Genomic DNA, 15,151 nt, shown 5'->3' on the forward strand with positions numbered 1-15,151 from the left:
AGGGAGGCAAAAGAAGAAATAAGACCAGTTAGAAGGTTATTATTATAGGTGAACAGTAACAGTAGCTTGAACTGGAATGGTAGATAAGGTGAAAAATGGTTAGATTCTAGAGAGAGTTCTGCAGATAAAACCTACTGTTTTTGTGGATTAGTGGGATGTTAGAGAGTGAGCTAAAGAGATGTTAAAGCTGACTACATTTTTTGGCTTAATCAACCTGAAGAATGGAGTTACATTTACTGAAATGCTGGAAAAGCACTTTTTTTTTTTTTTTGGGAAAAGCACTTTTTATTGGGGATTGGGTAGAAAAATCCTATTCAGTGTAGTTTTATACATGATGGTTTGAGATACACATTTAATCTGTTACAACTTTTTGTGGTTTGGGTCTGTTAATAAGAATGGTGAAATTCCTTTTGTGAAGAATAACATTTTACTAAATTGTAGTAAAGTTAATGTTTCTTACCACCAAAATTTGAATGCAAATATTCATGTCACTGATGATCTGTAATGAGTTTTTACATATTTGATTTTTGAAAATGCCTTTTCACTCAGGAATTGCCAAATACGTATCCCAACCAGTTCATGAGCATGTGATTTTAATTGAACATATTTTTCTCTTGGAAAGCATTTATAGAATTCTATTAGATTCTTCTCTTGATATTGACTTTTTAATATAACATAATATTACAAACATCCCATTAAAGATGAGGTTGAAGCTGCTCCATTGCAAAGTTAAATGGATTTTGCAGTGTGGACATTTTCCGGAAAACCTTGCTGGAACTGTAGTTTGAGTTCAGAAAATATGTTCACTGCAAATTTTTGTGGTAATGGAGATCTCTCTTCTTGTTTTAGCGTTTGGTATGTTGGAAAATATGTATGACAGCTCGTGATTGTGATTCTAACATTGATCAGTGTTTCTCATAAGCTATGTTTTGCTTTGCAGTTTTAGGTTAGATTCAGTGAGAAATAGCATCAAATATGCAGCGAAAACTTAATTATAAAAACCATTTAGCATTTGTTAACAGAGATCGAAAACAGGTCCAACTGAACTTTTTCTGTTTCACCCATATTTTTTACCAAAATTGGCATGAAGTATCTTAGTAGATTCCACTTGCACTGAATGAATGTTTGTTGAATTTATTTCAGAACATTGTCAGCTGTGGTTGTCCTAGGCAGACTGCACATGGGGCTAATTCTTCAGCCACTTTAAAGTTGCATTGACTCCTTAGCAGCTTCACAGTATTGGTTACGTTTGTTGACTCATCAAGAGTTAAGGGAAACCACTTGAAATCATTTTGCCTCATTTTCATATTGACTCTTAATTTTGCTCTCAATGCCCTCAAGCGTATTCAAGCCTGTATTTACTGAAAGACTATTAGGCTTAAATCAGTTTGTTTTCTCTGGATTTCTTTGCTACAGTCAAACATGATTTAATTGATTGACCATTAGCCAGTGGCTTTCCTTGCTCTGCTGACAAGTGATCTACTTGAGAATTTACTCTGGATGCAGCCTTGTTTTTATTTTTGTGAAGAAATTTTAATTTTGTGTGATGCTTTACGCACTTACTCCGTTTTAGAGTTTTTTGACTTTTCAGATTGTTGTTTTCCTGTGAGTTGAGAATATTGTGGTGAGTGCATAGTTGGTGATGTTTGATCTATATTCTTTCTTTCAGCACGGCTGTAGTGTCAGCACATAATAAACAGTTTTTTTGCGATCTTATTTGATAACGAAACCCACATTCTCCTATGTCTTAAAAGCATGACATTGGTAGTCCACTTGTCTCTTTTTGGCTTATTTTTGATATATTGTGTACAAATTAGTGATTTTAAGCACATGGTATGGTGATACATGGGGAACTTGCAATGCTGCTGTGTTCTAGCTTCATAGTACGGTGTATGGTGTGCTGAGCCGCAGTATGAATTGATGAGTGGCTCGTAAGGTCTCTCTCATAGCTACTCAGCTCTGTCACTCTAACATGGAAGTAGCCATAGATAATACATAAATGAGCATGGCTATGTTCCAATAAGACTTTATTTATGGACACATATTTGAATTTTTTGTAATTTTCACATGTCATTAGATAATCATCCTCTTTTTTTTTTGTTTGTTTGTTCCCCCATACATTTAAAAATGTTAGCTTATGGACTATACAAAAACAAACATAGGGCTGGGTTGGCCCAAGTTTTGGCCCCTTCCTTATATAATTGTAACTTAAGATGTAAGGCTTTCTGAAACCTTTCAGATAGAAAAATAAAATAAAATAAAAATAAAAATAGAACCAAATGTTTTGATTTTACTTCTTATAGTATGTTGTTCATATCCAGGTCTTTTCTTTTTTATTTTATTTTTTTTAAAGATTTTATTTATTTATTTGACAGAGAGAAACCACAAGTAGTTGGAGAGGCAGGCAGAGAGAGAGAGGAGGAAGCAGGCTCCCTGCCAAGCAGAGAGCCCATGCGGGACTCGATCCCAGGACCCTGAGATCACGACCCGAGCCGAAGGCAGCGGCTTAACCCACTGAGCCACCCAGGCGCCCCCATATCCAGGTCTTAATACGTCATCTCATTCTAGTTGATTACGGATGTTTCTATTTCCTTTTACTATATTGTGAGTTTTTGAGAAAGGATAGAGATAATCTTTTATTCATTTTATTGAAGGATAAAGTTTACGAAGATATAATCATGACTCTCATACAGATATAAAATGAACACATGCCGAGGATATTTAACTCATTAACTAATGAAGGAACCAATGAAGTGTCACAACTCGATTCAAAGGAGATTTCGTTCAAAGGAGAATTCAGAGTGCCTTACTGTTAGAGATTAATCAAGCTAAAATAGATGCAAATGGATGCAAAAGCTGGCAAAACTCTTTAGTTCCACTAGACACAATTTGCATTTTTGTGGACAGGAATTATTTGCACTATTAGTTTTCTGCAAGTTAACTTCTCTGCAGAGATGGAAAATAGTCTCAGCAAAGACAAGCCCCACACCCTCTTTCAGATTAATGAATCCCTAGAGGTACTAGCATCCCACTGAAAAAATGCTCAGTACTCCGGCTCACTGTGAGTGTGTAGAAACACAACTCTTTTAATGATTTTGTATTCTGAAGCTTTACTGCATTTGTTTATTAGTTCTGACAGTGTTTTTTTTTTTTTTTTTTAAAGACTTTATACTTTATTTCACAGAGAGAAAGAGAGGGACAGCGAGAGAGGAAACACAAGCAGGGAGTGGGAGAGGGAGAAGCAGGCCTTCCCTCTGAGCAGGGAGCCTGATGCCAGGCTCGATGAGGGGCTTGATGTGGGGCTTGATGCGGGGCTCAATCCCAGGACTCTGGGATCATGACCCAAGCTGAAGGCAGATGCTTAATGACTGAGCCACCCACTGAGGTGCCCCAGTTCTGACAATATTTTGTTGGAGTCTTTAGGGCTATTTATGTAATATGTCGTATAGAAATAGTTACAGTTTTACTTCTTCCTTTCTGATTTGTAGGCCTTTTATTTCTTTTTCTTGCTTAATTGCTCCGTGTAGGATTTCCAGTACTTTTCTGAATAAACATGTTGAAAGTGGGCATCCTTGTCTTGTTCCTGATCTTAGAGGAAGAGCTTTTAGCTTTTCATCATTGAGTATGATATTAGCTATGGGCTTGTCAAATAGGGCCCTTATGTTGAGGTACATTCCCTGTATATTCATCTAGATTGAGAGTTTTTCTCATAAATGGATGTTGAATTTTGTCAGATGCTTTTTCTGTATCTAGTGAGATACTGATATGATTTTTATCCTTCATTTTGTGAATGTGGTATGGACATTGATTGATTTGTGGATATTGAACCATCCTTTGATCCCTGTATGAATCACACTTGACCATGGTGTGGGATCCTTCTAATGTACTGTTGGATTCAGTTTGCTTAATATTTTGTTGAGGATTTTGCTTCTATGTTCATCAGGGATGTTGTTCCATAAATAACTTTTTAAGTATGTATTTATTAGAGTGTGTGTGTTGGGGGGGGTGCAAAGGGAGAATGTGAGAGAGAATCTCAAGTGAACTAACACTGAGTGAGAAACAGGGCCTGATCTCATGACCCTGAGATCATGACCTGAGCTGAAACGATGCTTAACTGACTGAGCCATTCAGGTGCCCCTGTAATTTACTTTTCTTGTAGTGTCCTTGTCTGCTTTTGATATCAAGATAATGCTGGCCTTTTATAATCAGTATGAGAGTGTTCTGTCTTATATTTTGGAATAATTGAAGAAGGGTTGGTATTAATTCGTCCTTAAATGTTTGGTAGAATGCAGTAGTGAAGCTGTCTGATACGAAATTTTATTTGTTGGGAGGTTTTTGATTACTGGTTCACTTTCCTTACTGATAATCGATCTGTTCTAAATCATTTTAAAATTTAAACAATAAACCCTTCAGTAGCACCCTATCCTTTTGTGATTTATGGTTTATTTATTACTTTTCATAAATGTATAACAAAATATAAATATTATTAAAAAATCTAATAAAAAACTACAGTTTCTCTTAATTTTTAAGTGAAATATTTATTTGCAATTAATTAGCAGTGAAATCATTTAGTGAAAAAAGTTAGGATCTTAAACAGATAAGATAAAAAACCTGAGGAAAGAATCTTTAACCAGTTCTGAATATTTTAACCACTTTACATCATACTCCTTAATGTTTTATTGTATATTTTATTTTTAGTATTGATTATATCAGTATTCTCAGAATGGATCCTGTTAATTCTCAAGGGTTTTTTGTTTTGTTTTGTTTTGTTTCTGGAACAGTTTCTCACTTGAGGGTTTTTTTTTTTTTCCCCCATTAAAATTAGCATGTTCAAGGCTTATGGCTAAAGCAGGTCATATTGTATCTAGTAAAGAAGTTGTTACTAATAAAATAAATACAGTGGACCTTGGTGAAAATGCTCTTAGATGCTAACAACTGGAGTTCTGAAAATTAAAACAAGTTACAAATGTTGAATTTCCAAAATATCAAAAATTTTACAAGGGAAGATAACAAGTTAATGCTGAATGTTGTTAACATGTGTGTGTTCCTCTGCACATGCTTTCCCCTTTCCGTTTCCCCTAAACACACATGTGTGTGCTTGGCTCACGTGCATACACGTGTGCTCTCCCATATCCACATACTTTCTCTCTCTCACACATGTAATCACAGCCACAGTGTTCCTGTAAGGTTGGCTGGCTCTTTTCCTCTGCCTCTCTTCTTCCCACCTGCTAAATGCAGGCATACCCCTGGGGTCTGTATTTTGTTTCTTTATGCTTGTTTCTTCCACTTCTTTACTGTTCCTGCAGATTGGGCCATCATCTCTCTATCGATGACTTCCATGTCCCCATCTCTAGTTCTGTAAAAATTCATTCCCCACTGGAAGGTCCTGTAGAAACTGTGACCTGTAGAGGTTCACTAAATCTCAGCTTTCGTCCTCCCAGAAATGAGTTTCTTCCTTTTAACTTGACGGTTTATGTTAGTAATACTAACTTCGTTCCAGTCACTCAAGTTCAGAGTCCTTGGATTTGTTGTAAATCATTTTGCTCCAGTCATGTGGCCTCCTCACTCTTTCTCAAATATGCCAAGTATTCTCTCACTTCAGGGCCTTTGCATTTGTGTTCTTTTCTCCTGGAAAGTGCCTTCCTTAAGTGATCTGCAAAGCTTGCCCGGCTCCTCCCTTCTGGTCTCTTCAAATATTCCAGTCAAGTTCTGCCTTTACTCACCCTCTTAGAAGAAAGCCCTGCCTTCCTCTCTGCCTTTTTTACTGGCTTTCATTTTCTCCATCGTAAATGTCATTTGTGTCATTATTATCTTTCTTTTCCATTAGATTATAATGGAATTTGAGTACAGGGACTTTGTCACTTCTGTTTACTGTTTCATCCCTTGTGTCTGGTATAACGAATTCTTAGTAAATATTTTTTTGAATCAATGAAATTGTCATTCTCTGGACTAGTAGAACCACTGAATTTTCCTGCTTTATTATCTCATTTGTTAGATGTTAATATGAATTTTCTTCTTTCTTTTCTTTTTCCTTTTCTTTTATTTTTCTATTCTCTCTCTCTTTTTTTTTCTCTTCTCTCCCCTTTTTAAGATAAAAGTGAGACCATTGGTACATTTTTCTTAGACTTTTCAAAAGTACCCTTTGTATTGGACCATTTCCCCCGTCTGTTGCCTACTTTCTAAAGAGGAACGAGGACTGATTAAAACAGCTGGATTATTTCTTCCTGAATAATCTTGAGGAAGAGGTAAATTTTGGAGGAGGTGTGTATTTTGTTTATTGCTCCTTATTAATAATTGTCCACTCTGTTTGGTACTTAGACTGGTTCTTTTTACCCATTGAGCTGTAAAAAACCTGCAGTTTGAATAAAAGAAATAAGAAGTCTTTGCAAATGTTCTTTAAATGAATGTCTAGCTCTCTTGTTACTGCATGATATTTAACAACGCATTTTTGACTGTTGGGTGAATTTTACTTATAACTCAGAGAAACTGAAAATGTTTATCATGTCCCAGTCTTCAAAAACTGAATGTTTTGTTTAGTTTTGCTTTCTGAATAATCACAAATGCAACCATTGATTAATATGCAAAGCCCAGGTTTTGAATTCCTGCCAGATATATTCAGAACTCTTCAATAAGCAACTCCAAGCCCACCACATTCCATGGTGCATCCTTTTCTGGCTGAAGATTGTGGGAATTCTCTGGCATGAATCAAGTGGCATTAATTATTGAAGATAATTAACATACTGCTGAGAGTTCTGAGATATATATTAGGTGAGCCATAGGAAATTGTTAGTTTTATAGGTTAAACAAGCTCAAAATTGGCAGTTTTATAAGATTAAGCCTAAATCTTTTGAACTGTTGAACTGACTCAAACTGGGTATTTTGTTGTTAATTATTCAACTGAAAACTACTGTTGACAACACAGGTTTGAACTGCGCAGATCCACTTATATGTGCATTTTCTTGGGTAAATACAGTATGGTACTGTAAATATATCTTCTCTTCCCTGTGATTTTCTTTATAATGTATTTTCCCCTAGCTCCCTTTATTGTAAAAATACAGTATATAACACATATAACATGCAAAGTGTGTGTTAATTGACAATTTATGTTATCGTTAAAGCTTCTGGTCAGTAGTAGGCTATTAGTAGTTAAATTTTTGGGGTGTCAAAAGCTATACTCCATTTTTAAGTGTGCAAGGGGTCAGTGTCCTTTAATCCTGTGTTAAGGGTCAATTGTACATTCCAAATATTATGCTACTTAAGGCATTAAGTGATCTGGATATTACTTTTACTGAAGCAATTTATTAGATAGCTTTTCAAAAAATTTTTTAACTTAGGAAACACTCAGGAAGAAAGTACATAAAACATAAAATTGGAAGAGTAATGATTCTTAACAGATCTCAACTGAAGTATCATGGATAATCTAGAATCTTGCTATTTTTTTCTTTAATAGAAGTTTCCCAGTGAAGTGTCTCCCACATTTTGTGGTTCTTTCTTCCCTTCTGCTCTTCATTTATTCATACCCTGCCTTATTTCAGAAAGAGCTATAATACATATTTAAATATTACATGCAAATTTTTATTAGTAGATCTGGCAAACAAAATTCAAATATAGAAATATACAAGTATCATTTTCTAGCAGCACTGAAGACTAGCAGTAATTTACCCAAATAAAGTCCTTATAAAGGTAATAGTATACTGTTTTTAGGTTTTCCTACATCATTTTAGTGATATTGTTCAACATAATATATGATAGATTTAACAGATTTAGCTTTTCTGTAGTATTGGGATAATTATTATTACTTTCCCCCTTATTGTCTTTTGTTCCTTTGTAAGAAAGGGAATAATACTTAGATCAATTAAAATTCAATAGCTTCTATAAACATGTTTCACTTCAGAGATTTGTTCTATGTGTGTCTTATGGTGAAACTATGGTTGAGTATGGACACTGGCAGCCCCATTTGCCTTTCTTGACAGAATGGATTTCATATTCAAATCTTGATTTTTCAGTTATGTATAGGGTAATGCATATGTATCTGTATAAATCATCCTTGGCTTATGATGGGGTGACGTCCTGATAAGCCAATTGTATGTTGAAAATACTTTAAGTTGAAAATGCATTTTTGTTGAAAATGCATTTGATACTTCTAACCTACTAAATGTTATAGCTTAGCCTAGTCTATCTTAAACATGCTCAGAATACTTACATTAGCCTATATTTGGGCAAAATTATTTACCACAAAGCCTTTTTTATAATAAAGTGTTGGATATCTCAGTGGATTTATTGTATGGCATTTTACTGAAAGTGAAATACGGAATGGTTGTATGGGTGCAGAATCATAGCTTTTCCACACGGTCCCATTGTTGGCTATGAGCTGTGGCTCACTGCTACTGCCCAGCATCACTGGAAAGTATGGTAGTGTATATCGCAAGTGCAGGAAAAAGTCAAAACTCAGAACTCAAGAGTATAGTGCTTATTGAATGTGCATTCCTTTGTACCATTGTAAAGTCAAAAAGTCATTACGTAAAACCATCTCAAGTCGGTGACTATCCGTATATGTATACAGTTCTACCAACATAAAGATAGCTCCTGTGATTTTTTTTTCCTATTTAAGAGGCCAAATATTTTTCCCTTTACTACTATATTTAAGCAGAAGTGTTATTTTTCATCATCATTATGGAAAAACATCATTTATAACCTTAATCTAAAGCTGTTGTGCTCTCCCTCAAATTCTGAATACAAATAATAAAAAAATAGAATAAAGAATATTTGAGTCTGTCAAAGGAAGAAAGTGAAGAGTGGCAAAAAGTTACCATTTTTTCCCCCTGAGTTATTTTTACATGCTTTTTCCTAGCCTTGTACATAAAGAAGATTTTGATCTAGGCTTCCTTTCTCTTCACATATGTTGTATTAGGATTTTTTTGTTCCTTGAAGAAAGGGATGTTTTGGGGCCATTTTGATAATAGTATATTTTGTGCTGCTTGCATTTTGATGTCCTTTGTGAATGCTTATTTGGTGATATTATTGTTGATTTTCTGTAACAATTTCATATCTACCTTTGTTGCTCTTAAGTAACTACTCATTTTGAATAGTTTGCCTTTATGCCCAGTATAGATTTAGTATTACAGTCTTGCTTATTCAGCTTATTAGGAATGTGCATGTATGTGTATGTACCTTTGTGTACATTTTTTCTGCCTTGTGAAAATGAGATTTTATATAAAATAATTTATATTTCATTACTAGAATTATATATGAATACAATGATAGCTTCATCATTTAGTAATTAATATGAAGCTGGGTTTGAGATTTCCTGCCCTTCTCTGTTGTTCTCTATTGCAGGAGGTGAATCCCTGCAAACTGCATTTCCTAGGCTCTCTTACCAGCAGGCTTCTGGGTAGGCTTGGCCAGTGGGAGGCACTGGTAAAAGATTGGAGGTCAGGAAAAGGGGAGAAGACCAGTTATTTCTCCTTCTTTTTCTGCTTTGAGATGTTTCTCCACCGTAGTTCTAGCTCCTACCACATTAACTCATGATCAACTCATGATCTTAGCTCAGTGATAAAAAAATCCATTTTATTACTAGAACATGGGTATATCTCATTATAACTATGTTTTTACTCTTATTCTTTCTTAAATTGCCTGTAAATATGAGTACCTAGTTTTGCCTATTGGAATTATATTGAGTATCTAATCTCATTTAATTATGAGTCGTGATGCATTTGCATATGGTTGCTATAAGGTAGGTAATGTGCAGAGGTGGAAGAAGATAGCTAGCTTGCTTGCTTTTTCTCTTCCCCTCTCTCTTTTTCTCAGTAAAGCTCTCTTCCTTTATAGAAACAAAACATCCTTATATAGAAAATACAGAAGAGTGAGAAAAAAAAGAACGACTCACCCATAATCCCATTTCCCACACTGGTGGGATCGTTTTGGTGTATTTCCTTCATGTCATCTTACAATGCAGAAGAGTTTCTAACTTAACACCCATATAAACACAATTTTCTTCTACAAATTTCTCCAAATTGTTACTTTCAGAGAATATTGCTCTGTTAATATATTCTCTTTCCCCCATCATGTCTGGAAATGTAATTTTATACTTATAAACAGTATATAGTTTTGTATCTTTTTCTTATATATGCATTCTGCCTTATTATTAAGGTGCTGCAGTGAAGGGAAAAATGGCTCTTACCCATTGTGCATTATGAAAGGTGTCATAGGTAAAAGGGTTGGCTGGTTCACTGGGAGAGATCTGACTGATCTGACAGGTGTCCCTGTGAAAGGGGAATAAAAAATATTGCCTGGAGAGGGAAAATAATTTTTTCCTCTTTGTAGGAGAAATGAGTGAGGGACTTTTTTTTTTTTTTTAAGATTTTGTTTATTTGAGAGAGAGCGTGTGTGAGCACAAGTTGACAGGGGGCAGTAGGGGCAGAGGAAGAGGGAAAAACAGATTCCCTTCTGAGCAGGGAGCCTGACTCAGGGCTCAGTCCCACAACTCTGAGATCATGACCTGAGCACAGAGCCTTGAGACAATGGCCTGAGCCAAAGGCAGATGCTTAATGGACTGAACCAGCCAGGTGCCCCAAATGAGGGTCTTGAGAGCTGCAGAATGAGTATGGAACTGTTTGTGGTGTGCACACTGAAGTATGGGTTGCAAGGGAGAAAGGAGAGAAGGCTGTTAATACTGAGTCAGATTGGTGTACCTCCCACTGGCTACCAACTCTACCTGCAGAAACCACTTTCTTCCCAGGGCTTGGCAGCAGGAGTCTTGGGAGAGTACTGAAGTCAGCGCATTCAGTGGAGACTGGGAGTGCTGGAAAGCAGAAGCTCCTGGGGCTTTGCATCACAGTCCTGGGAAAAGTGAGGGAGAGTTTTGTTCATTTTTTTAAAAGATTTTATTTATCTATTTGAGACAGAGATAGTGTGCCAGCTGAGGGGAGGGACGGAGGGAGATTATTAGTATTATTAGTATTTGTATTTTAGTATTAGTATTCATTATTAATATTATTATAATAATATAATAATATTATACATTATTAGTATTCATTTTTTATTGCTGTGTGAGAAATTACCACATTATTACTATTTGTTTTTATTGCTACATGAGAAATCATCACAAATGTAGAGACTTAAAACAATATTAATTTGTTGTACAGTTCTGTAGGTCACAAGTTTGGGCAGGCTGAACTGGGTTTTCTGCTCAGGGTCTTAAAAGGCAGAAGCCAAGGTGTTGGCTGGGTTGGGCGCTCATCTCAAGAGTGAAGAATCTGCTTCCTACCTCATTTAGGTTGTGGGCAGAGTTTTAGTTTCTAGGTCTGAGGTCCTAGTGTCCTTGTTGACTGCTGCTGGGGGATGTTTTTGTGATTAGATTAGGCCCATTCAGACAATTATTTTAAGATCAACTGACCCGGGACTTGGATTACGTCCAAAAAAATCTCTTCCCATCATTCCCTAGCTTTGTGTTTGAATGACCAGGAGGTAGGAATCTTGACAGGAGTTTGGGGGGTGGGTAGGGTGCCTTCTTTAGACTGTTGCTTACCACAGTGTTGCATAGTTTTTCTCTATTATATATGCTTCATGATATAGTTAACTCCTGGGATACCTTACCTGATGGAAATTACAAATATTCCAGGAGATTTAAAACCGGTAATACTTTATAAAACTATAAATGTTTTTATGATTGCCTGGGACAAAACTTATGTGTATCATGTGTTATAATTGGTGTAAATGAAAACTCTTAACAAAGAAATTTAAGGACTAAATAATATCCTATAATATAGGAAGTATTATTTGATGTTTTGTTAATTATTAGGACCTCGAATTTGCTTTATATTTTTCACTTCAATGAATATCTTTATGATGAATTTTGCCTTTTCTTTTTACTATTGTCTTATGAGGAACTAACTTATCTAAAGAATATGAAGATCCCACATTACTTATTAGGAGTTTCATTAATTTGTTTTCTAAACAGCAATGTTTAGTATCTTTTGTGCCCTATCTTTTCAGTCTTAAAAATTTTTGGTCTTTCATATTTTGAGAGAATAAAAGTTGTTTCTCATAATTTTTCATTTAAAAAATCAATTGTCTTTGAATGTTTTTTTCTTCCATTTGCCTATATTAAATGTTTTTTGTTTTTTGTTTTGTAATAAAAATTCAGTTTACTTGCTATGACTAATTTAGTGTGGCATGTTGTTTCTTCATTGGTTTCAGTTTCCTCTTCAATAGAATGGCTGAATGAGATTTCTTTTAGTCCTCTGATTTTATGTTAAACACTTTTTCATACCCTATTTTTTTTCCTAAGTTAAAAATCTGTAATACCTGTAGGTATTCTGCTGGTATCTGTTAAGATGGATTTTCTAGACTTTGGGAGAAGATAGTCACACACATGGATTTAACAAAAGGGATGGGCATTGCGTTGGGACTGACTTTAGAAATAGCTAGCTTTATGCTTCTAGATCGGGACACCGTGTGTTACACTAAATCACTTCAGTTACACAGTCATGGGAGAGCTTTACTTGGATTTGGGATCAGGATAACAGGCATTTGAAAAATTCTTTGAAGATCTGTACCAGTGGCAGGGATGGTGGAATATTTTTCTGGGTTAGGGAGCAGTAAAACAGAGAGGATAAAACATTGCCAGTTCCTATTTTTGTATGTTTTTAGGATCAAATAATGTTTTCCTGAAATGGATGAACTGTTCCCTTATGTGGTTTAACTGGTTCAGATTAAGGAGAAACAAATACTGACTGTCCTTGTTATGGATGCCACATCTTTTCAAACGCCCTAGCTTGTTGCCAGTGAAGATATACTTTGGCTTATAGTTAGCTTGTGGTCAAGTACAGGCTTTAGATCTTGTTACATGAATTCTTGTCAAACAGCATGCACCGCCCCCCCATCATACTTATGAAATTGAGTTTTGAAAATCATTTTGGGGCTTTAATTTTTGTCTTTGATGAACTCTAAAGTGATTTTAGTTTATCTTTGCAGTGTGTTAAAATCTCTTCAACTTTTGTCACTCAGAGTGTTCATATTCCTTCTAGTTCTCTTCTGTCTATATATTTGATAAATATATGCTTTCATTTATCTTTTATAAAAATTTTGAGAAATCTAGGAATAAAAGAGCCCTGTATCTGCTGCCTCCTTCCTTTTGCATAGGGATTTGCCATATAATTGACATTTAACATTTTTTGAGTTTTGAATCAGCTCCAAATTTCTAACTGTATTAATATTGAATTACCATTTTAAAATTCTATCCACGGGTATATCACAGAAGACTCGGCTATTTGCTGGCTATAGTTAAGTTTCAGTGTACCTATTTTTTTTTTTAAGATTTTATTTATTTATTTGACAGACAGAGATCACAAGTAGGCAGAGAGGCAGGCAGAGAGAGAGAGGGAAGCAGGCTTCCTGCTGGGCAGAGATCCCAATGTGGGGCTCAATCCCAGGACCCTGGGAGCATAACCTGAGCTGAAGGCAGAGCCTTTAACCCACTGAGCCACCCAGGCGCCCCTCAGTGTACCTTCTGCATTTGTCTAGCAGCCTTAGTCAAAACCCCCACCACCAAAAAAAGGGAAATGATAAGGGCTTCTACATAACTTCTTTGATTTATGTTTGTATCTCTTATGCTGAAAAACCTTTGTTTTTAATGACATTAGCAATTACTTATTCGCTTTCATCTTCTACTTTTGATAGTTTCCAAATAATAATGCAAGTATTAGTGAAAATATGTTGTTCCCTTTTATCTCTAGGAGGATATATCCTATTTGAGGTCTGTTGCTTTGCATTACTACTATTTGAAATAATTATAATAATAGATTTTCTGTTATTAAACCATGCTTAGTATTCCTGAAATAAATTAATACCCAAAACATTGGGCTTCTTTCCAGGTATTAAACCAGTCTTGCATTCCTGGGATCTGCCTCATTATGGTGTTTTCTTTTTAATCTATTATTGGTATCCTTTTTAAACTTTTTTTAAAAAAGATTTTATTTATTTATTTGAGAGAGAGAGATCACAAGTAGGCAGAAATGCAGGCAAAGAGAGAGAGAGGGGGAAGCAGACTTCCCGCTGAGCAGAGAGCCCGATACAGGCGTCGATCCCAAGACCCTGGGATCATGACCTGATCCCAAGGCAGATGCTTAATGCCTGAGCCACCCAGGCGCCCCTCATATAACAAACTTTTTATAGTCTATTTGTAATTATTGTTTTACACTTCAAGCAGAATGTAGAAACCTTGCCTCCATGTAGGTCCCTTTATCTTTCTCCGTTAATATTACAGTTTTTATAAGCATTACATCTGCATTCATTGATCAGTATTACAATTTTTGCTTTTCAACTGGCATGTATATTTTAAAGAACTTAAGAGGAGGTTAACAATCTCTTACTCATTTATTATTTATTATTATTATATAATATATAAATATTATATATTTATTATTATTTTATTATTATTTATTATTTCTATTGCTCTTCCTTTGTATGAGAAGACCCATGTTTTACTCTGATATCATTTTTCCTTCTACATGAAGAGTTTTTGTTAGCATTTCTTTTAGAGCCCCTCCACTGGTAACAGATTCTCTTAATTTTTAAAAATCTGACTATGACCTTTTATTTATGTCCTTTCTGAAGGATATTTTCATTTGATGTAGTTTTCTGTATTGAGAGTTCTTTCAGCATTTTATAAATGTTGTTCCACTGTCTTTTGGTCTTCTGGGTTTCTAATGAGAAATCCAGCCATTTCAATTCTTATTACTTTATATGTAATAGGTCTTTTTTTCTCTGGTAGCTCTCAGGACACTTCTTTTATATTGCTTGTAAACAGCTTGATTATGTGTTGTTTTGTGGTTTTCTTTTTGTTTGTCTGTTTGTTTTATTTTTGTTGATCTTGAATCTGTAAACATGTATCCTTCAACATATTTGTTATATTTTCATGAAGGAGAGTTATTAGTTCAAATAGGTTTTTTCTTTTCTGTAACAGTGTTTCTTCTCAGTAGGTATCTATGGGTCTGTTCATATTTTTCAGTCTTTTAAAACATTTTAAATATATGCTCCTCAGACATAGTTTCTTTTTTCTCTCTTATTTCCATTCTGCTCTTGAGTCAAGTCAGAGGTTTTTATTTTAGATATTACATTTTTCAGTTTTGAAATTTTTATTTGATCTTTT

General features: G+C 35.0%; 1 protein-coding gene across 3 annotated transcripts in view; it reads left to right on the forward strand.

The window, feature by feature from the left end:
- Positions 1-15,151, forward strand: part of ARHGAP32 (Rho GTPase activating protein 32) — a 299,282-nt gene that overhangs the window by 110,177 nt on the left and 173,954 nt on the right. The gene's annotated exons all lie outside the window — the stretch shown is intronic.

Source organism: Mustela nigripes, chromosome 1 (genome assembly GCF_022355385.1).
Source record: "Mustela nigripes isolate SB6536 chromosome 1, MUSNIG.SB6536, whole genome shotgun sequence".
Taxonomy (NCBI): Eukaryota; Metazoa; Chordata; class Mammalia; order Carnivora; family Mustelidae; genus Mustela; species Mustela nigripes.